The sequence below is a fragment of the Mobula hypostoma genome, chromosome 8, assembly GCF_963921235.1.
Source record: "Mobula hypostoma chromosome 8, sMobHyp1.1, whole genome shotgun sequence".
In the NCBI taxonomy this organism is placed as follows: Eukaryota; Metazoa; Chordata; class Chondrichthyes; order Myliobatiformes; family Myliobatidae; genus Mobula; species Mobula hypostoma.
In genome coordinates, this window is record NC_086104.1 from 29,851,723 (window position 1) to 29,876,295 (window position 24,573).

A 24,573-nucleotide genomic window follows, 5' to 3' on the forward strand; every position below is an offset into this window, starting at 1 on the left:
CACGGGGGAAAAGCAGTGTGATCTATCTATAATCAGCTGGCTGGTGGTGTAGTGGCATCTGCACCGGCTTTCAAGGCAAGTGGTCCCAGGCTCGAATCCAGCTGCTCCTTGTACACTTTCCATCCATGTTGGGTTGAGCATCGAGCTGAAAGGTGCGGAAACGAACAACAAACGATATCTATAATCTTTCACCTGTCATATTATCCTCTCTTACTCTTAAGTTCATATTTCAGTATTGCATGTTACAAATTCTTTAATTTTAGACACATTTTCTATATAGAAAATAAACAAGAAGATTAGAAAAGAGTAATTTCTTTGAGGAGATGAGAGCAATTGAGCTAAATTGGGATGTCACATTTGCAGTAGGCATTTGTGTAATGCCACATGTATAATGTTCATATTGAAAGGCCAATGATTCAGGTTTGGCCATAATTTGTTATAGGAATTTAATATTGTGTTACTAGAAATCAATAGTTTGCACTTGGATATTTTCATTTTTGTGAAAACTACGAATACTCAGTCTTTAGCACAGTTCGAGTATTCACACATGACTGTTAGTACAGTGCTGATATAAAGTCATTTGCTCATTTCTGCCATTTCAAGACAAGGGTCAAAGTCAAAGTAAAGTTTATTGTCATGTGCACAAGTATGTTTACACGAGTGCAATGAAAAACTTACTTGCAGCAGCATCACTGGTACATAGCATCAGAAAAGCAGCATTCACAAGAAAAATATAAATTAAACATAAATTATAAACTATTTGTCAGAAGCCTCAAGAAAACTGATTAAGATGGTGTGATAGGGTGATTGTCCAGAAGATTCACCTCTGGAACCAACTTCAGATAATGTTTATATTGTTCAAGAGAAAGAGAAAATCCCGGAAAATAATATATTCTACCTAAGCACTAAGGAATTTTGCAATCTCTCCTATGTGAGCCATTATCAGCTCCAGAATTATGCCTTTCTAAAAGCAAATTTGACCAGATATCTTAGACTATACTTACTTCTCTAGAAACAAAAAGGATCGTTTATCTTCTATTAAAATTGTTCTGATTTTAGTGCACAATCTGAAGTTCTTGTTTTAGGTATCAAATGAAGTATTGAGTTGTTTTAATATAGTTAATTAATTATTTCACATTTAAACCTTATTGCAATGCAGCAAGACCACTTCAGGGGCTAGAATGGGCCTCTTCCAGTGTTGTCTGCTACCAATTAGCAGTTAATGCATGAGTGAGTTCCATAAATAATTCCTCTCAAAACTTTCCCCATTTCCAGGTCTGACCATCAACAGTGATTACCCCATCATCAGGGACATCTTCAAAAATTAGTGCTTCAAGAACATCCCATCCATCATTAAGGAGCCTCACTATCTGAGACATGTCCTCTTCGGACCACTACATGCATGGGAGCCTGAAGACCCACACTCAATGTACAGTATTAGGAACAGCTTCTTCCCCTCTGCCATCAGATTTCTGAACAGCCCATGAACCCATGAACCCTGCGTCACTATTCCTCTTACGCACTGTTTGTTTATTTTTATTGTAACTTATAATGACTTTATGTTTTGCACTGTAACGTTGCCACAAAACAACAAATTTCATAATGTGTCAATGATAATAAACAAGGTGGTCCCTTGGACCCTGTGGGAGGCAAGTGCAGAAATTGATGAGGCCCTAGCAAAGATATTTAAATCATCCTTAGTGACAGGTTGGGTACCAGAGGATTGGAGGATAGCCAATATGGGCATTCTCCAGGCACAGCTTGGAAGATGGAGCCTGTGGGGTGTGGTCCTATAGACGACCAATTCCAGATCAGTGCTGCCAACTGAGGCCTCATGGGAGAAGGAACATCAGGATTTTGCTGCGGAGGATGTATGGATAGAGGTCTCTGTAGCCGAGCGATTGCTTTCTTTCTCTCTCTCTCTTTCTCCCTCTCCCTCTCTCTTTCTCTCTCTCTCTCCCTCCCTCTCCCTCTCTCCCTCTCTCCCTCTCTCCCTCCCTCTCCCTCTCCCTCTCCCCTCCCCCTCTCCTTCTTACCCTTGTTTGATGGTGCAGAAAGTTTGCTGCTATTTCTCAAGTCGGAGAATCTCAGAATAAAAAGCGACGCGGCAGAATGACACCATAACAGTGACTCTTAATTTCCCCTTTCGCTGCGAAATATGTGACATCTCTTATTAGTGAGAGAGAGAGCCTGTGGCCTGTCGAACTGTCGGGTAAACAATAGAGTGTTGCTCTTGTTTGGTGGGTGGTTAGTGCTGACCCTTTTTTGCTGAAATGGATGGGGGAGGGGTTACTTTGATGTATTGATGCTTGCACGGGGAGGGGGAGAGGGGGCTTTGGAGTTCTAATATTTATCTGTCATTCATTCTTTTGGGGTTCTTCCGTTTTTGTGGATGTCTGCAAAGACTAAATATTTCAGGCTGTATACTGTATACATTCTATCATAATAAACAGAACCATTTGAACCATTTGTTGGTCCACTGTTCAAGACAGGCTCTAAAAATAAACCAGGAAATTATAGGCTGGTGAGGCTGACATCAGTAGTGGGAAAGTTATTGGAAAATGTTCTGAGGGATTGGATATATAAGTATTTAGATAGACATGGAATGATTAAGGATAATCAGCATGGCTTTGTGCGTGGTAGGTTATGTCTAACTAATCTTATAGAGATTTTCAAAAGTTGATGAAGGCAAGGCAGTGGATGTTGCCTACGTGGACTTTAAGGCATTTGACAAAGTCATGCATGGGAGGTTGGTCAAGAAGTTTCAATGCTCAGCATTCAAGATGAGGTGGTAAATTGGCTTTGTAAGAGTAGCCAGAGAGTGGTAGTAGATGGCCGCCTCTCTGACTGGAGGCCTGTGACTAGTGGAGTGCCGCAGGGATTGGTGCTGCGTCTGTTGTTGTTTGTCATCCATATCAACGATCTGGATGATAATGTGAACTGGATCAGAAAATTTGCAGATGACATCAAGATTGGGTGGTGTGGTGGACAGCAAAGAAGGCTATCATGGCTTGCAGCAGGGTCTAGATCAACCGGAAAAATGGGCTATAAAATGGCAGGTGGAATTTAATGCGAGGTATTGCACTTCAGTAGGATCAACCAGGGTAGGTCTTACACAACTAACGGTAGGATATTGAGGACTACAGTAGAACACAGGGATCTGGGAATGCAGGTCCATTATTTATTGAAAGTGGTGTCACAGGTTGATAGGGTTGTAAAGAAAGCTTTTGGCACATTGGCCTTCAAAAATCCAAGTATTGAGTACAGGAGTTAGGATGTTATGTTGAAGTTGTGTAAGAGATTGTTGAGGCTTAATTTGGAGTATTGTGTGCAGTTTTGTTCACCTACCTACAGGAGCGAGGGAAATACAGTTGAAAGACTACAGAGATGTTCCCAATGTGTGAGAAATGCAAGTCCTTGGAGGCAAATTTGTTACATAGTTATGCTTTGTGTCCCAGGATACAAGAGTATTGGAAGCAAATAATTGAGGTTCTATTGAAGGTACTAAAGGTTCAGATAATACCAGACCCCGTTTTAATAATTTTTGGAACTTCTGTGAGGTCAAATAAACTCCAGGCTACTCAGCAACAACTCCTGACCTATGGCATACTTAATGGAAAGTAACTCATACTGATGTTCTGAAAAAAAGAGGAAACTCCATCACTCAGACAATGGCTGGCTGCATTAATGGATACTCTGCACCTAGAGAGGATAAGATACATTATCACGGACAGACTCAAGGAATTTGAAAAAATCTGGCAAGCATTACTGTTGTATTTAGAAGAGACCGACAGCTAAGTATGGGGGGCGGTAGACCTAAACAGCACATATGGGAGGGGTGAGGGGAGGGTAGGGCTAGGAAGGGGAAAGGAGATGGGGTGGTAGGGTTTCCTTTGCTTTTTGCTTGTTTACTACACATACATTCATTTGACTTTCATTATGTTTTAAGAAAGAAAAGAAAAAAGAAGCATTGTACTTTAGGACATTGTCGGTTGTGGTTAAGCTGATGTTGCTTCACAATAAAAACATTTGAAAAAAAAAGACTACTGAGAAAATTTACAAGGATGTTGCCACGTCTGGAGGACCTGTGTTATATGGAAAGATTGAATAAGTTAGGACTTTATCCCTTAGAACATAGAAAATTGAGAGGAGATTTAATAGAGGTATACAAAATTAAGAACGGGTATAGATAGGGTAAATGCAAATCAGATCTTCACATAACTCCTCAAACTGGATAAAGAGAACCCAATTAAATGAACAACATAAAACAATATACTTGTTCGTTTAGTTATTGAGAAAAATGATCTATTATTACATATATTTGTTGGAAAAAGTATGTGAACCTCTGGGGTAATGCCTTCTACAAAAGCTATTTGGAGTTGGGTGTTCCAATCAATAAGATGAGATTGAAGGGTGGGTTGTAGAGGTGTCCTGTAACATAAAAAAGACATACAAAGTCAGGTTACTGACAGCCTGCTCTTCTCCAGAAAGATCTTTTTATGTACACCTTGCCACAACCAAAAGAACTTTCAGAGGGCCTTAGAAGATGAATTGTAGAAATGCATGAAGATGGAAAAGGTTACAAAAGCATTTCTAAAGACCTGATTGTTCCTCAGTCCACAGTTTGAGAAATTGTCTATAAATGGAGGAAACTCAGTACTGTTGATACTCTCCCTCGGAGTGGGCATCCTGCAAAGATCACACGAAGAGCACAAGATGCAATGCTGAAGGAGGTGAAAAAGAACCCAAGGGTAACAGTAGAAGACCTGCAGAAATCTCTAGAACTTGCTAAAGTCTCTTTTCATGTGTCCACTATAAGAAAAAAACACTGAATAAGAATAGTGTTCATTGAAGGACACTGTGTAGGAAACCACTTCTCTCTAAACCAAAACATTGCTGTACATCTCAAGTTTGCAAAAGACCACCAGGATGCTCTACAATGCTTCTGGGAGATTGTTCTAAGGATAGATGAGCCAAAAGTTGAACTCTTTGGCAGAAATGCACATTGCTATGTTTTGGAGGAAATAGAGCACTGCACACCAACAACAAAACTTCATCCCAACTGTGAAGCATGGTGGAAGAAACAGCTTTGCTGCCTCAGGGTCTGGATAGCTTGCAATCGTTGAGGGAACACTGAATTCAAAATTGTATCAAGACACTTTACAGGAGAGCATCAGGGTAGCAGTCCTTCACCTGATGCTCAATAGAAGTTGGATAATGAAACAAGAAATGATCCGAAAGACAAGAGTAAATTAATAACAGAATGGTTTAAAAAGAAGAAAATCTGTGTTTTGGAATGGCCGAGTCAAAGACCTGACCTTAATCCTATAGAAATATTGTGGAGGGGCCTGACTCAAGCAGTTCATGCAAGGAAGCCCACCAGTATCCCATGGTTCAAGCAGTTTTGAACGGAGAAATGGTCTAAAATTCCTCCAAGCCCATGTGCAGAACTGATCAACAGTTACTAGAAACGTCTGGTTGAAATTATTGCTATACAAAGGGGGTCACACCAGCTACTGAGAGCAAAAGCTCACATACTTTTTCTAACAAATACATATAATATTGGATCATTTTTCTCCATAAATAAATGAACAATATTTTTGTGTTACTTAGTTAATTTGGTTCTCTTTATCTAGTTTTAGGACTTGTGTGAAGATCTTATCACATTTCAGCTCACATTTATACAGAAATAGAGAAAATTGTATAAGGTTCACAGACTTTCTAGCACCACTGCAGTTGGATGTTGGAAGAATGTAGAATCATGGACACATACAGTATAGAAACAGACCCATAAGCCCACTGAGACTATGTTGACCATTAAGCATGTGTTTACGTTACCCTACATTAATCTTATTTTTTAAAATTTTCCCCACATTTATCTTTGTTAAGTTCTGCTGCTCCCCTGCAAATCAGGGGCAATCTACGGTGGCAAATTAACCTACAAACCTGCATGAATTTTGAATGTAGGAGGAAACCAGAGCACACGGGGGAAGCCCGCATGATGACAGAGAAAACATGCAAACTCCACGTGAGCAGTCCCAGAGATCAGATCTGAGCCTGAGTTTCCTGCACTGTGCAGCAGCCATTCCACAAGATGTTCCACTGTACCAGTATACCTTGTTACTTATTATCTCTTTAACATCATCAGTTATTCTAAATTATTTTTGTAAGTACATGAATTTCAAAATATTTATCATGTAAACTTTTTTAGGATTTGGAAGCTTTAAAGATGGTGCAGGGGATATTTACCAGGATGCTGTCTGAAATAGAGAGCATGTCTTACAAGTAGAGCTGGATACATTAGGGACATATAAAAATCACTTCGACAGGCACATGGATAATAGAAAAATGGACTACACCGAAGGAAAAGGTTGGATTAAACCCGAGAATAGGTTAAACGGTTGGCACAACATCATGGCCAAAGGGTCTGTACTGTGCTGTAATATTCTATAGTTTATGATAATGCTGTCTTTAACAGATTCCAAGTGTTTAAAGTTTGCAGGTGTCTTGACATTCACTCATGTTCAATGGCTCGGAGAGCGGTGACAAGCTTGACAGCTAGAGAGCCAGGTGCTTGGTTCTGACTGGCAATCAAAGCTTTTTTGTGAGTTCATCCAGCTGCCTGAACTGACACAATGCCTGTGCTGCTCTAGGTCCTGCCAAAGTGCTGGGTGTGAGGTGGAAGCATTATGGTCAGGCGAGGAGTCTCTGATAATGAATCAAAGAAAATCAGTCCAAATATTACAGATGTAAAGCCACATTACATCATGCTGCAACAGGCTGGACCCTTTCCTGCAGATTAATGAAAGCTTTGCTCTTCCATGTTTGCAGGTAATTAAATAGCAACCACTTGCTTTTATGTCAAATTTCAATTTACAATAGCAGCACAGAAATACCAAGGAGAGGAAATGAATAATAATCTTAATGTTCTCAGTGAAAAAAATTTCTCCATTTAGAGCTCTAATGAAGGTCCTCAACTTTCTTTGACCAGCTCTGTTTCTGTTTATATTTTGGGTTTCTGAATCTATTTTGTTTCACTATTAGCTTGGAGCAGGTTTGATTTTTGCTCCTGCTGTTAAAGCTCTTTTCCTGGTTTCGGAATAATAATAAGCCAAATGCTTTTCTGTTTTTCTCTCTCTGGCTACAAGCTGAAGCAGTGCAGAACATGCAAGTCTCCAAGGATTACAAGTTCTCCAGCAATGAGACATATTGAAAACATGCCTGCAAAACTAAAAGGATGATTAGTCCTGTGAACTAATACCATATTCCAACATCTTTGAGATCTAAATTGATGAGTGGGGTAAGTGCTTTCTCTCCAGATAAATGAATTTGGATAATCTCATCCAACTATCTAATGATCCTCGTGGTGAGATCATAGCAGAGACTAGGAAAAGAAAACGGTAAAATTGCAGAAGTGGCTGTTCCACTTAGGCTGTATTTAAGACAAACTGTTTAAGGAGAGGTTCAGGAATTTTTATGGACATTTATAAAAATGTGCATGACTGACAGGAAGCCTCTACCACCAGCCAAGTATTTTGGGAATTCGCAGCAGGCCTACCCACAATTTTCCATCTAGTGAAACAACAACAAATGGACAGGAAAAATTGTTGGGTTTACATTAAACTCAGTGAAGCTACCAACCAATACACACATCCAGAAATTCTGCCCCTTTGCTCTGCATTGAGCTAATGCAATGTTTGGTCTGTGAACAGTTTATGTTGATACAGTTGACATGATTCAATTCAATAAGCACTGTAGAAGAGATTAAGATACCAGTTATCCAGGAAACAGCCCTTGCACCTAACTTTACCTAATGCTGTAAACATATTTTAAAGATAGCTTTAATTTTTCTGCTTGAATAAAATCAATAAAATGCTGGATCTTGCCTTTATAAAAGAAAATAATGTACTGACGAACAGGGCAGCTAACCAACTTATTACCTCATCATTCAGACTTGCAATGTTGACAGATTGAGTATATTCATTTCCAAGCCCCTAATCTCACTGTTACTGCAAAAATACAAAGAAGACTTCTCTGAAACTACTTTTTTGGGATTAGGTTCAGAAAAATGGATCTATTATTTCCGTTTTCATTGCAGGTTTTCAGGATCTGCAGTTCTTGCTTTACCATTATGTGATTGGGAAATCATGGGAAGGATTTTAAACTTTGAGAAGTTACGAAGATGGGGTAAGCACCCAGAATTTCTCAAAGCAAACAACTTTATTAAAAATATTAACAATGAACCATCACTGTTTAGAACATGGAGACGCAATGTCCTAATGCAGGATCTTGACTTAAAATATTGACTATCCCCCTGCCTTCACAATGCTGCTTGACCCACTGAGTTCAAAATTCAAAAGTGACTTCAGGAGAACTTATACCACACTCTACATGGGTGGCGTGGCAGTGGAAACTGCAAGCAGCTTCAGACTCCAGGGAGTGTGTACAACCTCTCATGGCTAAGAAAGCTCATCACCATCTCTACTTTCTGAGGAGGCTGAAGGGAATTGGACTTTGCACATCCATACACACGTCCTTCTAGAGAGCATCACTGCATGGTATGGAAACTGCACTGTGGTGGACAGAAAAGCTCCACAACACCTAGTCAAAATTGCCCAATGCATCACTGGCACCAGCCTGCCCGCCATCAAGCACATATATACAGTAAGTTGCTGGAAAAGGACCAGTAGTATCATGAAGGATCCCACCCACTCTGCTCATGGTCTGTTTATACCACTCCCATCAGGGAGGAGGCATAGCATCCACACCAGGAACACCAGACTGATAGACTTAAAAATAGTTACTTTTTCCAAGCAGTAAGACTGATCAACACCTCTAATTTCACTACTATATTATTTCCTGTCAGTCACCTTATGCTTCACTCTCTCTCTCATATATATATATATATACATACATACACTATCTTATGTTTTTATATTTATTGTGTTTTATTATAATTGTGCCTCCTCAGATCAGGATTAACAAGTATTTCATTGTTTTTGTGTACAAGAAATTACATTAAACAATCCTGAGCCTTGAAAAGACTTTTTTCTGACTGTTTAGAAGGTTGACTTGAGACAATGCCCATTCAAAGATGGGAAATATGTTTAAAGGTAAAGCACCTGCTGAAGTAGGCCTTAAAAATCTAAGAAACTATAAATATCATTATAGCAGTAACTGCTGCAAGCAAATTGCTAGTTACCCAAGTAAAATAATGAGAAGAGAAAGACAGGCACAAAGAAAGAAGGACTAGAATTAGAGCAATTAGGCCAACAAAGGGAAAAACAAGATAAGTATTAGGTTGGAGACACAAGAGGCTACAGATGCTGAAATGTGGAGCAAAAATCGATCTGCTGTAGGAACTCAAGCAACACACACAAAATGCTTGAGGAACTCAGCAGGCCAGGAAGTATCTATGGAAAAGGGAAAACAGTCGACGTGTAGGGCTGAGACCCTTCATCACAACCATTTGTCCTGATCATGTCCTGATGAAAGGTCTTGGCCCAAAATGTCGACAGTGCTCTTTTCCATAGATGCTTCTTGGCCTGCTGAGTTCCTCCTGCATTTTGTGTGTGTTACTTGGATTTCTAGTATCTGCAGATTTTCTTTTGTTTGCTGTAGGAACTGAATGGGTCAGACAGCATTGGTGAAAGGAAATGAAACTGAGCATTTCCGGTTTTGACTCTTCATCTGAAATGGTAGTATCAAGAATCATGAATTATCTAGTTGTTCATTTGAACATTTATGCCCACGTGGATACCAATTACACACCCGAGGCTTTGATTTTCTCCAGTGAGAACAAATCAATCAACCATTTATGTCCAAAAGAAGGGACTCTGCACCGTGTAGATAGTTGTGCTTCAGGGATTACCCTTCACAGTCCTCATCACTCAGCTATTGGTGCTGTGGATGTGGTCATAACCAAATCTGACGCTGTTCTCACCCCCGAGTGCTGACTGTCAATAACCAGTGACTCGGTTGATTACACACTCCCTAACTCAAAGGGTACTGAATAATAATGAGAAATTCTGCAGATGCTGGAAATCCACAAAATGCTGGAGGAATTCAGCAGGCCTGGCAGCACCTATGTACTTTTTGTACAGTCGACGTTTCAGCCGAGACCCTCCAGCATTTTTTGTGGGTACTAAATTATCACGGTTTCAGCTAAAATCATCTCATTACTGACAAGAGGCAATTTTTCCAGTGTTCTGTACCTGACATTAACATTCTTTCCTGTTTTGTACTCAATTATAACTTCTGCCTCTCCTGTGACTGCCGTCTCTAAACACCATTACAGACAGAGATGTTTAAGGTAATTATAGCTTGGAACTCAGACATGGCACTGAAATTATAGAGCCATCCTTGACTTTAGCTTCCATATCACACCCACAAAAATGTTTTTATTCTTCCCTCTATCGAACAATATGCTTAGTGTTCTCAGGCCTCTGTAACTACTCGCATCAGGCACCCTTACCATGTAAAAACCTCTGTTATTTGATTAGAATCGTGTGTGTTATCAGGTTCAAGAATGGGGCAGGAAATGCCATTTTTTGTATAACTGCAACAGGCTTTCGTTCTCCAAACCCCTCCGACAAGATGCAATGAGCATTGTTGCATCCAGTCGTGTCTTGGCCACACAAATGAACAGCATTTCACGGAAGTGGCATTTTTCATGTTAAATGTTATTGCAATAAAAATCATCGAAGTTATTTGAAGATCGACCCTATTATTAGAGACTTCCAGTTATGCTGTTAACTATTTATTTAGCCGTAGTGCTGGTAAGTGGGGTTATTTAAGATTGTACATAATGGTCAACACGGGCAGGCTGGAGTGAAGGACCCTTTTCTGTGCCGTATGACTCTGACTTTCATACTATTCGTAAGTTATCCAGATCGCGCCGTAAACGTCATTTGACGAAACTAAATTCTGCCATTATACTAATAGTAAAAGCCTGACATTTATTACGCGCCACTTGACAGCAATTTATTCCGAATTTTAAAGAGAAAATGCTGCGTCTATACTCTCGACAGATCCACAGGTTAAAAATAGCGTGTAACTGAGCTCGACACATCAGATGGCCCGGAATTTGGCTCCGAGCTGAACCAGAGCTGGCTTCTACCATCCAGGACTTACTAGGTTATGGCGACTGATTTTTAGACACCTTCCCTGGAAAGCGTCCAAATGCATTGCCTTACACATTCTGATTCAGGTAATTGCTGTCTGTGAAGGAGACCACGAAGCTGAGGAAGTGGCTGCGTGGACCCATTGAAGCTTGGTATTCATGAAAGGAAATCGATTAAAAATTGCAAAATTATTTTGGATGTTGGATGAAGAATCCCAGCTGTAAACTTCTCAATAATTCTTTTTTTTTCAGTTTTTCGACCTTTCCAATTTGTGTTTACATCTATTTTTATCCGCTGAATGACAGAAACTGTGAGCCTGTGATATGCTTGGCCTTCAAACACAGAGCAAGTTCCCTAAAATCCGCGGAGCTGTTTTCTGAATGTGAAATTAATGAAACGTACGGAACACAGCAGAGGTACTTACACAACGATGTCAGTTATCCAACTTGGAACAGCGATTAGATTTTTAAAATTTGATTTACATCACCAACTGTGCCATTACTTCTTCCAGGCTCTGCTCTTTAATGGAGAGGGGGAAAAAACTGCGAATCACAGTGGATAAAACTCCTGGAACTTCTCAAAATGGCACGGGAAAGCTCTACGCTTCTGCCTGAGCGGACACAGAGGTCATCACTCTGCTCCGGGCTACAGCGACTGAGGCAGACCGCACATTACAGACAGCGGTGGCAGGCAGACAGGCTTCCAACGAAATGTCTGAAGGAAAAGCACATCCTTTTTAAAAAAAAAACATATATTTAATTGCGGGGGTATTATCTTCCCGCAGGCAAATCTGAAAACATTCAATTAACTCAGTTATGTTCTCTCTTCCTGTTTTCTCGAGTTCCAGTCTTTTAGTTGAAATATCCGGTGTTTAATCAAAACATCATAACAGTGAAAGTTTAGTTCGTCGACTTGCTCTTCACGGTGACGGTGCGGTCTTTTCCGAAAGTGACTGACAGTCCACGGGGCACACTGATTTGAAACAGTGAGAAATACGGTTGCTTAGCCAGACAGTTTAACAAAGAACTAAGTTGATGAGTTCGCTGTCGGGGGGTTTGCTACTTTCATCTGAAACCGGGGGATATCTGCTGGCTGAAAGGGACACAAACACGGTGCTGGATTGTGGGAAGCGCACAATAAAGGAAGTTAACAGCCTCCCAAAAAAAAGTTAGGCACTGTGAGGTCTCATGAGAGTCCAGACCGTGTAGAGCAATGAGAGGTTTCATTTGGCGCTCTTGTCTGGGGCTTGTTTCATTCTGTTTTGTAGCTAAAGCATCGGCACAATCCGTCCTCCGAAGCTAGCCGGTGTGTTCACTGAAGTGGCCGAGGACATTAATGAGTTTATTGATCTGTCAAAAACATGTCATACACTCCTCCACTGAAAATCTGACCTTAAATACCAACAGCGTTCTTTAAAGTAAGTTGTAAAAACGAGCGGAGTAATTTACCTCCCTGGGTCTTTATTAGTTCTGCAATGGCAGGAGGCGGTAATCTGGTCAGGTAAACAGATTTCTGGACTCCCAGTAGTTTAAGCATGAATCACACCGATGAGGAATGTAAACTTAACAGCTAAAATAAATATGGACGTTATATTTTATCTAAGAAGAGCTAGACTCAGGAATGGTGACATTGTTATAATTTTATTGATGTAGAAGCCCACCTGATTCATATGGTGAGTTTCCTTGTGACATCTGACCCACTACTGAAGTTGACTGTCAACAGATATTTGTTAATCCTCGATTCCAGACAATTGGAAGTGGGCAATAAACGTCAGAGACTCGCAGTGAGATAAAACACAGAAATAGGTCCTTTGACCCACCAAGTCCGCTTGTCAGGGGCAATGTTAGGGGCAAATACATTAGGTCCATTCAAAGGGCTGAAAGCCACGTGGATGAAAGAATGGAGGGCTATGTGGGAGGGAAGGATTAGAGCAGGTGAAACGGTTGGCACAAGTTCATAGGTTGTACTGCATTGTAATCTATGTTCTAACATTCTCAGCGTCTGGATGTACTTATATCTTGGGGGGCAAAATGGACCTATTGGGGATACTAAGATTAGTTTTGTTCAGGGGAGGTCCTGTCAAAGAAATTTCATTGAGCTTCTTGAGTAAGTGATTGAAGAAGATTGGGTAGTGGATGTTGTCTAGATAGACTTTAGTAAAGCTATTGACAAGGTCCCTCAAAGTAGATTGGTCCAAAAGATTAAGCTTTTAGCTGGATGAAAAAATAGCATGATCATTCAGGATGAAAAATTAGCATGGTCATACAGCTATAGGCATGTTTTTTCTGACAAACGTGATTCAGGTGAAAATGTATGCAGTCTGATTAATAAGAGTGCAGATGTCACTAATGTTAGAGGGATTGTGGATGATGATGAAGGTTGTCAAAGGATACAGCAGGATATAGATCAGGTGGAAAACTGGGAAACAAAAATTGCAGATGGATTTTAATCTGGGGAAGTTTGAGGTGATGCCAGGGTAGGGGGATTGGGAGGCATGAGTGGATGAGGTAGTCAAGTAGAGAGTGGTCACTGTAAAGCAGAAAGGGAGGAAGATGTGACTGGCAATGTGGCAAGATAATTCTGTCACTAATCTCTTTTGGGGATGAGGGCAAAGGTGTGACATCAAATTGAAAGGACAGATTTGTAATGATGGCATGAACATTGACTTCTCTAACTTCCGCTAATGCCCCACCTCCCCATCGTACCCCATCCATTATTTATTCCTTCTCCCTGGGCCTCCTGTCCCATGATCCTCTCATATCCCTTTTGCCAATCACCTGTCCAGCTCTTGGCTCCGTCCCTCCCCCTCCTGTCTTCTCCTATCATTTTGGATCTCCCCCTCCCCCTCGCACTTCCAATCTCTTACTAGTTCTTCCTTCAGTTAGTCCTGACGAAGGGTCTCGGCCCGAAACGTCAACTGTACCTCTTCCTAGAGATGCTGCCTGGCCTGCTGCGTTCACCAGCAACTTTGATGTGTGTTGACAGATTTGTAAACCTGCTAGGGGCAACACACAGACGGGTTGGGCTGTTTTCATGCAGTTTCACTCTATGACTCCAGTGGTTAGCATAACACTATTACAGTGCCAGTGACCAGGTTTAACTCTGCCACTGTCTGTAAGGAGTTTGTATGTTCTCCCTGTAACCATGTGGGTTTCCTCTGTGTGCCCTGATTTCCTCCCACATTCCAAAGATGTATGAATCAATAGATTAACTGAACAAATGAACACTGGAGGAGGGTGGTAATAGGGCAGCGTGGCCTCATTGGGCTGGAAGGGCCTGCTACCATACCATATCTTTAAATAAATATGTATAAACTGATTGGCCGCTCGAGATATGATTTGCAATATGATGTGACCATGAGACATATACATCAGCCAATCAGAAGACAGTGGAGGTATGTTATTTGATCTACAGTACGTCAAAGAGACAACACTGGCTAAGTTATTTGTATGATTGTAATTGAGATCAGGGAAGCTTTCAGACCGAACTGATTTTGTTACCTAGTGCATCAAACATAGTCATGGGCATATTTGCTCTTTCGATAATTGGAATATTTATGTATTCAGAGAACTAGTCCTCACAATAGCAATCAAGAATATCTGAGTTCTTGGTCTTCAGAAGCTTTTAGACCATTGATGTGAATTACTTCGACCCAACAGAAATGTTTGAGCATTTGGAAGTGTCGTCCTTTGTAGATATATATCTCAATGGCAGCACTGTCAGACTCAAACTATTGAAGGAAACAATGTCATTTTAGCTTTCTAAATTGTAAGGAATCACCTGCTGTTGCCTTTGTTCTTAAGAGGGCAAAATCGTGATTACTTTGAGTCTTCTGCCAAGAGAATGCCTGTTTGTCACAATGAATGAAGACCATTTATGTCAATAGCTTCAGCGTCTCCAGTGACTCAGGTCCCATTCACAACAAAGAAGTGTCAGAAATGATCCAAATGAATTTGAAGGTAGAGTGGAAGTTGGTGACATAATGTGATAAAAGTAACAAGTTCCACACAAATTTAAGAAGTAACACCAATATGGCAATCAATATAGCTGAAATAGAATTAGGGAGGGGTTACCAGATTAGATTGGTACATGGATTGTTTCACATGGTTAAACAAAAAGACAGGCATAGCTAGGTCCCAAGTGAGTGTATATAGCTATATCCTTGACTAGTCAAAACTGGAAGTAGTCAAAAGAGAAACTGTTGCCAATGAGAATAAGTTCTGCCAGGTTGCTAAAAGGAAACTTTCGTTGGTCCAGATAGATAAAGAGGGACCTAAAACGTTCTTGATGGGAGGATAGAGATGTTATAAAGATTGGACATCCATGGTTAAGATGTAGCAGTGGGGGCTAGGAATTAGGAAGTGGTTAAAATGGTGTTGAGCTTAGGAGGTGTCCCAGGGATTGGATAAAGGGAGACATGACAGGGTCAAGGCATGAAGTGGATAGTCCTGTTTGTGGATCTTGGGTAAGAGATAGAAACAGGCAATGAATGGTTTGGGTACTGTCAGACTATGGAAGGGACTCCTGATGTGATGAGATCTCTAACTTTGTTGGAGACAGTGGCATGATGTTCATTGGTAGTTCATGGTCCAGGGAAGGTACAAGGTATCTTGAGAGTTGTTGCCTGGCTCTGCAAGGAGGTGGTCAGTCTACCAGAGTACAATGGCACAGTTCTTTTCTGTGGGTTTGATGATGACGTTGGGATTGACATGAAGTGACTGGACTGCCACATATTCAAAGTGGACTAGGTTGGAGTAGGGAGAAGTCAACTTGGTTGAAGTCAACTAGGGAGAAGTCAACTTGGTTGAAGTCAACTGGGTTGAAGAAGTCAACTTGGTTGATGTCACATTAGCAATTGGAAATGAAAAGTTCAAGAGAGGATATAAGGCCAGAGGAGGGTCTCCGTGAGGGAGAGTGTGGAGATGCAAGAAAGGGTTGTCAATGTGGGGGAATCCTTGCTAAAGAAATAGGTTTTGAAGTGGAGGCAATGGAAAAAAGAGCTTGACATCAAGTCAGAGACAACATTTGTTGAGTTGCAGGTATAGGCATAGGGGGAGAAAGATGAGACTTCTGCAGGGGAAAGACTGCTCAGTGTCAGAGAGGGGTAGTTGGAGAGGGAGATAGGATAGGAGAAATGGTGAAGACAATGCAGGGTTTGAAGCTGGGGTAGGGAACAGATCAGAAAGGGGCAATGGGAGAGAGGGCTCTGGGAATTGTGGGTAGAAGGGAGTTCAGAGGAGAGAGGGGAGGGAGAAGGGTAGAGGATGGTGAGACCGTGAGTAGGGTATGGGATAATAGGTCTGTGCGGTGGAGTGTAGTGGGATCCCTGGCAGGGAAAGGGTGAAGGAGCATCCTGTGGAAGGGGGTCAGTGTTGTGAAAGTGTTTGTTTTTCCATGTAACCATCTACTACTCTCTCTCCCTCTCTCTGTTCCAGCTCTGTGGCCTCCCCACTTACCCCAGTTCTGCCAGACCAGACCCACAATTCTTCCCGTCACTAACTGGAATCTCATGTCCATGTGTTGACCCAGTCACAATTTATAGCTTGAAACTTATCTCAGCTGTCAAGCGAGGCAGGGAAGGGAGCTATTCATTTCCTCATTGGTGGTTCTATTATAATAATTGTAAGCAGAATCAGTAAGTTACTGAGATAAGTAAGGGCAAGGAAATGGCAAAATATCACATGATACACCAAGTACTTGTGACAGAATGAGTTTTTTGGGGGGGAAATACTGAACAATTTCTTAATCATCTAGCTTATATTTTGCCTATATTACTTTCACAGTTTTTGGTCAGTAAATTGTTAATAGTCACATAAGGATCATTGAAAGAATACCTCACAATCTATGTCCATGTTTTCTTCCAGAGTCATCAGACTCATTCCAATCTAAAATGGCCAGCTGGGTTTGCCTCAATATAATTTCCGGTTGAATTATCTAGATCTTTTCAAACATGTGGCTTTCAGCTCGAGGTAATAATTTATAAATAATCTTCTATATTTCCTGGTACTGGGATTCAATTTTCTTGATGCTAGCATTTAAAATTAAGGATCCTGGATCCTTACCAAATCATGAGGCCAAATTTCTGGGGGGAAAAATTGAACTATTTCAGGAATTTTGTTTTCTATGGCCTGCTCATTTCCTTCCATTTCCATATGATCTGCCAATTTGCTGGCTTCAGACATTCATGTAGAAAAGTTTAGTATAGACACTAAACTAGACAGTTTTCTCTCCCATTGCCCTAAAGCTTTCTATTCCTTCAGAATTGTCAAGGATACTTGTTAATCTTTTGTAGCTTTCTAAAAATGCAAATCATCTGTTAGACAAGGAAGCAAGTAAATACAAATCACTTGGCCATGAGTTTTCAAGTTGGACCCAACATCATTTTCCACAAAATTCCTTTGGTATATACTTATAAGGAAGAATGGCCTTAGTTTGGGAGCTAAAGAATTCTTACACCACTCTGAGATAGGTTATGTAGCTGAAGGGCAGGTTAACAGAAATAGGTTTTTTTTAAAAAAACCTGGGAGCTGCTGTCAAAGCCGGCATTTATTGCTGAGCCTTAATTGCACTTAGTAGTGAGCTGCCTTTTAGAAGGGCTGTAGGCCTTCTCTTTCCACAGTGCCATTTGGCAGGTGGCTCTGTGCTTCAGGTCCAGCTACAATGAAGGTCTTGCAAAATATTTCAGAGTTAACATATACAACTTTAATGGAATCAGCAGGTACCATACATTTATTGCCTTTTTCCTACTTGGCGGGTAGAGGATGCAGGCTTGGGGGCAAATGTGGAGGGAATGTAGTCTATGTTAACAGTTCTGTCAGTTTAACTAATCCTATGTTTGCAAGGAGGATTTTGCTAAGTAATGTCAAGGAGAAATTTTTCCATATCCATATTTGGCACCAACATTGAGATCTCATAGTCATAGTCATAGTCATACTTTATTGATCCTGGGGGAAATTGTTTAATCTGATGATCTGTCCAGTTATACTCCTCCTTTGTTTGAACATATCACTAATGATACAACTGAGTGATTTGCCAGGCTACTTCAAAGTGCACTTAAGCCAACGACATGGGGTGGGTCTGGAGTCAAATGCAAACTAGATTGGGAAAAGAGGACAAATTTCTTCTTGCTGGATATTAGCAAATCAGATCTTTATTGAATTGAATTGAATTGACTTTATTACTTACATCCTTCATATTCATGAGTAAAAATATTTACATCTCTGTCTAAATGTGCAATGTGCAATTTATAATAAATAGTATGTACAACATATTATTGGTCCTTATGCCAATCTAACAGTTTACATGTTTTTGTTATAAAGATTAGTTGATGCTTTTTATCCTTACAAATTATTAACCACATTCAAAACCAGATTATAATTTAGTTATTATGTCACCATCATATCTATCAATAGTGAGATATTGACTATTGATAAGTATGATGGTGGCATAATAGACAACTTTTTCACCATAATTTTATAAATGTAGAGTCTGGTCACTCTGTTGTAAGAAAGAAGTAATTTAACTGGAAAAAGTGCAGAAAAGATTTACAAGGATGTTGCTGGGACCAGAGGACCTGAGTCATAGGGAGAGGTTGGCCAGGCCTGGTCTGTATCCCTTGGAACAAAGGAGCATGAGAGGTGACCTATAGAAACATGTAAAACTATGGATAGTAACAGTCTTCTCCCCAGGATAAGCAATGGAGATTTAGAATGAGAGGGGCAAGATTTAAAAGGGACCTAAGGGGTAACTGTTTCACTCAAAGGGTGGCGACCAAGCTGGCGTCAGCAAGCAACGTGACCAAAGGCGACATCCTTCAGACAGTTCACAAAACTACTTCTTTCACTTTCTTCATTTACTTCAACTTTTTCGTTCATTTCTGCTACTGTTGGAGCCTGTGATCTACATTTGGGTTGTGTGTTTTTGGGCCAAATGAGTTCAGAGACATTTTAAGTGAAGGTGGCCAAGAAGTCTGGAGATTGGGCATAAGCCCATGATCGACTCCATTTCTGGCCGATCAAAGTGTCGAGGAAGACTGAAATTGATGAGAGCGGAAAGCTGGTGGTGTTCATCACCATCTACCTGCGTGTAAATGGTTTCTGTCTCTCCCGTTTGCTCACTGCTCCCAGAGGAAGGTGCTTACGTACGAACGGTGTCTCGGTGTCTCTATCTCTATCTCTATCTCTCTGTCTCTCACTTGATGCTGCCAGAGTCCATAGGTCTTGGGCAAGGTTTAATTGAAGCAGTTTGTGAATTGGATTCTGTAGTTCGCATTATGATTTGTTTCTGGTCATTCTTTTTTGTTGCAGTTTTGTGTGATTTTGATTGGGGTGGACTGGCGCTCTGGCTTGCAAATAGCGAGGAACATGGTGCTGGATTGAACTGATCTGAACATGCCTGGACTCTTTTAATGTTTTCGTGATTTGGTTGTTTTGTATTCTGTGTTTTTCACTTTTTTTTAAACCATTCACATGATTTGTTTTTTTTTACACATTAGGGGTTTTGACTTCTTACTTTAAACAGGTTCCAGTGTTTTCTTTGTTTCGTGGCTGTCAGTGGGAAAACAAATCTCAGGGTTGTATACTGCCTAAGTACTTTGATAATAAATGTACTTTGAATCTTTGAATATATGGAATGAGCTGCCACAGGAGGTGGCTGAGGCAGGTACGGTAGTGACACTTTAAAAACTACGTGGATAGGTGCATGGAGAGGTGGGGCTTAAAGGGAGATGAGCTGAACTTAGGGATTTGGAACTAGCTGGCGGGGTACCATAGTCAGAAGGACTCAATGGGCTGAAGGGCCTGTGTCCATCTCTATTGCTCTATGATGTGGTAACCTACTAGGCAAAAACCCCCTGAAACTCACAATTTAATATGGTATTTGAATATCTTGGTGTTTTGCAACATAATGCTGCAGCATTAAATTTAGAATGTTTTGGTTAGTTGAAGAAAAATCTGAAATATTGCCAATAACTGTACAGTACTCTCATTACCACAGCTTGTGGTCATGGGAAGCAAGTCTCACATTTTCCAATTACATCGTAAATGACACGGAGGCCAATTATAACATATGTAGCATCCAGGAAAACAGCAACAGATCAGTGGTCAGGAAGTCAAATAAGGTTACATGATCTATGTGGGTTCATGTCAGATTCAATGCATGATAGTGTATCACCTTAAATAGTACTAAATCATACTGTACAAATTTATGAAAACCATAGACTGTAATGATAATGTTGCAGTTTATACATTTGATATAAAACAGATGGCAAAACTATTGCCCCAGCATGAGTGAGAAGGAATTTTGTCCATTTCAGTCATAGTATGTAGTATGCTGGGATCTTGCCAATTTTGTATTTAGCGAAGAAAAGTAAATCAAACTTATGTCTCGTATACACAGACATTTTAAAAATATTTTGGGTTGGGACAAAACAAAGATTCAAGTCAACAACTTGCATAGATATAGCACATTTTATAATAAAAAATAGATGGATAATGAACAGAAGACTTTATACAGGCGGCCAAAAGTCAAAAAGGAAAGCAAGGTGGAGAGTTATAAGTATTCAGGTCCAGAACATATGGGCCAGGAGATCCAGGATTAGAGCCAAGGGTGAAGGAAGGCTAATAAAGCGGCTGAGTGCAGTGGTCTCAGCTGTTTGGGGAGGTGAACTCATTCTGTGGCATAAGGCATTTGAATGCATACAGTAAACGGAATAAGGAAGAACAACTTGTAGCACCGTTATATGACATTGTTGGCATCACTAAATCGTGGCTGAAAGATTATAGCTGGGAGCTTAACATCCAAGTATCAAAAGGAAAGGCAGGTAGGCAGAGGGTTGGGGTTGCTTTGTTGATAAAACATGAGATCAAATCATTAGAAAGAGATGACATAGGATCGGAAGGTGTAAAATCCGTTGTGGGTAGAGCTAAAGAACTGCAAGGATAAAAAGACCCTGATGGGAGTTATATACAGACCTCCGAATAGTAGTAAAGATGTGGTCTGCAAATTACAATGGAAAACAAAAAACTCTAGTCAAAAGGGCAACGTTACAATAGTCATGGGGTATTTCAATATGTAGGTAGATTGTGAATATCAGCTTGGTGCTAGATTCCAAGAGAGAGAATTTGCAGAATGCCCACAAGATGACTTTTTAGAGCATCTTGTGGTTGAGCCCACTTGGAAATCTACTATTCTGAACTGGATGTTGTGCAATTAACCAGAATTGATTAGAGAGCTTAAGGTAAAGGAACCCTTAGGAAACAGTCATCATAATATGATAGATTTCACCCTGCAATTTGAGAAGGAGAAGCTGAAGTCAGATGTATCAGTATATCTAACGAGGATGTCATGAACAGAGCAAGCACAAAGAAGAGAAATAATGTATGAGATCATGAAAAGGAAACGTAACTTCATTGGACATTGATTAGGAAAGAGGAGTTAGAATGCACAGTAATTATGGGAAGGATTGAAGGGAAGAAAGCAAAAGGAAGGCAAACACAAATGATGATGGAGACAGCAGCCAGAGAACTGGAAATGAATACCAATGAATACCACTTGACCCGAAACAGGAGTGTGTGGGCCATGACAGTCAAAGCTCAAACTGGGCATGGCACCTGGTGATGATGATGATCAGTATTACAGTGTAGTAAAAGGAATTACAGAGGCATGAGAGAGGAGACAGCCAAAATTAATTGTTAGGGCACACTAGCAGGGATGATGGCAGTGCAGCAACGGCTGGAGTTTCTGGGAGCAATTCAGAAGGCACAAGATAGATAAATCCCAAAGTAGCAGTATTCTAAAGGCAGCATGACACAACAATGCTTAAAAGCCAAAGAGAGGACATATAATACAGCAAAGATGAATGGAAGTTAACAGATTGATCAGCTTTTAAAAAAACATAAGGCAACCAAAAAACTCAGAAAGGAGGAAAATATGGAATAGGAAGGTAAGCTAGCCAATAATGTTAATGAGGATACCAAAAGTTTCTTCAGATATACAAGATGTAAAGGAGAGGTGAGAGTAGAGATCGGACTGCTGGAGAGGTAGTAATGGGGACAAGGAAATGGTAGATGAACTGAATAAGTACTTTGTGGAAGACATTAGCAGCATGCTGGAAGTTTGAGAGTGTCAGGGGGCAGGAGTGAGTGAAGTTGCAATTACTAGGGAAAGGAGTTCCTGGGAAACTGAAAGGTCTGAAGGTAGAATGTTATTGCATGAAAGAAGTCACCGAAAAGAAGCACTGGTACACATGAAGCAGTCACTTTATTTGACAAAATAAGGTACACCAGGCATCATATTGAAACTTCTTTCAGTGGAAGAAGGTCTGCTTCACCCAAAACTAGCAGACATTTTATATGCTAAAGATCAAAGAAAAATTCAGGACAATTCAAACAAATCCATATTTACAATTCTTCCTTTGAACTTCATGTAACAGTTTCAAATGCCTGGATTTTCCCACTATCACAGAGAAAATAAGTGTTAATTACTGCTGTGTCTAGGCAATGGGATATTGATTGGGTTCATGCATATGTAGACAGTTGGTTAAGTGCCTGTTTCCTGGTCTGTCTGGTATGCATTTTACTGCATTTTAAATTTAATCTTCAATGCATAATCATATCTGAAGATTAGTGGCTGAAGTTAGTTAAATTTATTTGCTACATGTGCGAACCCCAAAAATTGCTCTAACAGTAGATCTCACCTGGACCAGATGTTCTAGATTAGATTCAACTTTATTGTCATTGTGCCAAGTACAGATACAAAGCCAATGAAATGCATTTAGCATCTGACCAGAAGTGCAAATAATAGTGTTATTTACAAAATAACTGTGAATAAAAAGTGCTACAGCACACAAATATAAAAGTACTGAGACAGTACAATATGGGTGCATTACTGCTTAGCACTGTGATGTGAGGTTCAGCAGGGTCACAGCCTCAGGGAAGAAGCTCTTCCTGTGCCTGCTGGTGTGGGAGCGGAGGCTCCTGTAGCGCCTACCGGATGGGAGGGTGAGATGCATCCTTGATAATGCTTTTTGCCCTTCCCAGGCAGTGTTTATGGTAGATGTTCTCAATTGTGGGCAATTGGGTGCCGATAATCCGCTGGGCAGTTTTCACCACACGCTAGAGTGCTTTGCGGTCCGATACGGGACAATTGCCATACCACACCGAGATGCAGTTGGTGAGTATGCTCTCAATGGTACAGCAGTTAAAGTCCGTCAGTATCCTGGGACAGAGGTGAGCTTCCTTGATGGTCCGCAGGAAATAAAGGCGCTATTGCGCCTTTTTGATCAGGATGGAGAGTTCAGGGACCAGGTGAGATCCTCGTAAGTGTGGACACCAAGGAATTTGAAGCTTGATACATGCTCCACTACAGCGTTGATGTAGATGGGGACATGAGTGTGGCTCCTAGCATGCCTGAAGTCCACAATGATCTCCTTGGTCTTCTGGGTGTTAAGGGCCAGGTTGTTGGCACACCACGCGGCCAGGTGCTGGACCTCATCCCTGTAGGCCGTCTCGTCATCCCTTCTGATCAGGCCAACCACCGTGGTGTCGTCTGCAAACTTGATTATGGAGTTAGAACCATGTACAGGAATACAGTCATAGGTGAAAAGGGAGTACAGAAGAGGGCTCAGCACACAGCCTTGAGGCATGCCGGTGTTCAGGGTGAGAATGGAGGAGGAGAGGTTATCTAACTTAACTGATTGGGGTCTGTTAGTCAGAAAGTCCAAGGTCCAATTGCAGAAGGATGAGCTGATACCAAGCTGGTGAAGTTTGGAGGGGATCACAGTATTGAATGCCGAACTAAAGCAATGAACAGCATTCTGACATAAGAGTTGGGGCTGTCCAGGTGGGTCAGGCCAGAGTGAAATGCCGTGGAAATGGAATCCTCTGTTGACCTGTTGGTGCGATAGGCAAATTGATGGTACAGGGTGGTGGGCAGACAGGATTTCAGATGTGATAGAATAAGTCTCTCAAAGCACTTTGCGATGATGGGGGTGAGTGCAACTGGACAGAAATCATTCAGGCCTGTGGCAGTGGAATGCTTCAGCACTGGCACAATGGTGGCGATCTTGAAGCTTGTGGGGACAACTGCCTGGGCCAGGGACAGATTAAAAATGTCCGTGGAGACCCCAGCCAACTGCCCTGCACAGACTCTACACCCCGGGGTTCTAAAATAGGTGGCTGAAGAGATTGTGAAGGCATAAGTAATGATCTTTCAAGAATCAATAGATTCTGGAATGATTCCAGAAGACTGGAAAATTGCAAATGTCGCTCCACTCTTCAAGAAGAGTGAGAGGCAGAAGAAAGGAAATTAAAGGCCAGTTAGTCTGACATGACTCTCCAATGGAATCCCAGACGGGCCCCCCCCCCAGGGCTGTGCGCTCAGTCCACTGCTGTTCACTCTGCTGACCCACGACTGTGCTGCAACACACAGTTCGAACCACATCATCAAGTTT

At 41.0% G+C, this 24,573-nt stretch overlaps 1 protein-coding gene across 1 annotated transcript in view; it reads right to left on the reverse strand.

The window, feature by feature from the left end:
- Nucleotides 1-11,644, reverse strand: part of LOC134350434 (stonin-1) — a 36,693-nt gene extending 25,049 nt beyond the window's left edge. Inside the window, exon 1 of the mRNA XM_063055626.1 lies at nt 11,548-11,644. The gene's annotated coding sequence lies outside the window, so the exon portion shown is untranslated. The remainder of the gene's footprint in view (nt 1-11,547) is intronic.
- Nucleotides 11,645-24,573: the final 12,929 nt, after the last annotated feature.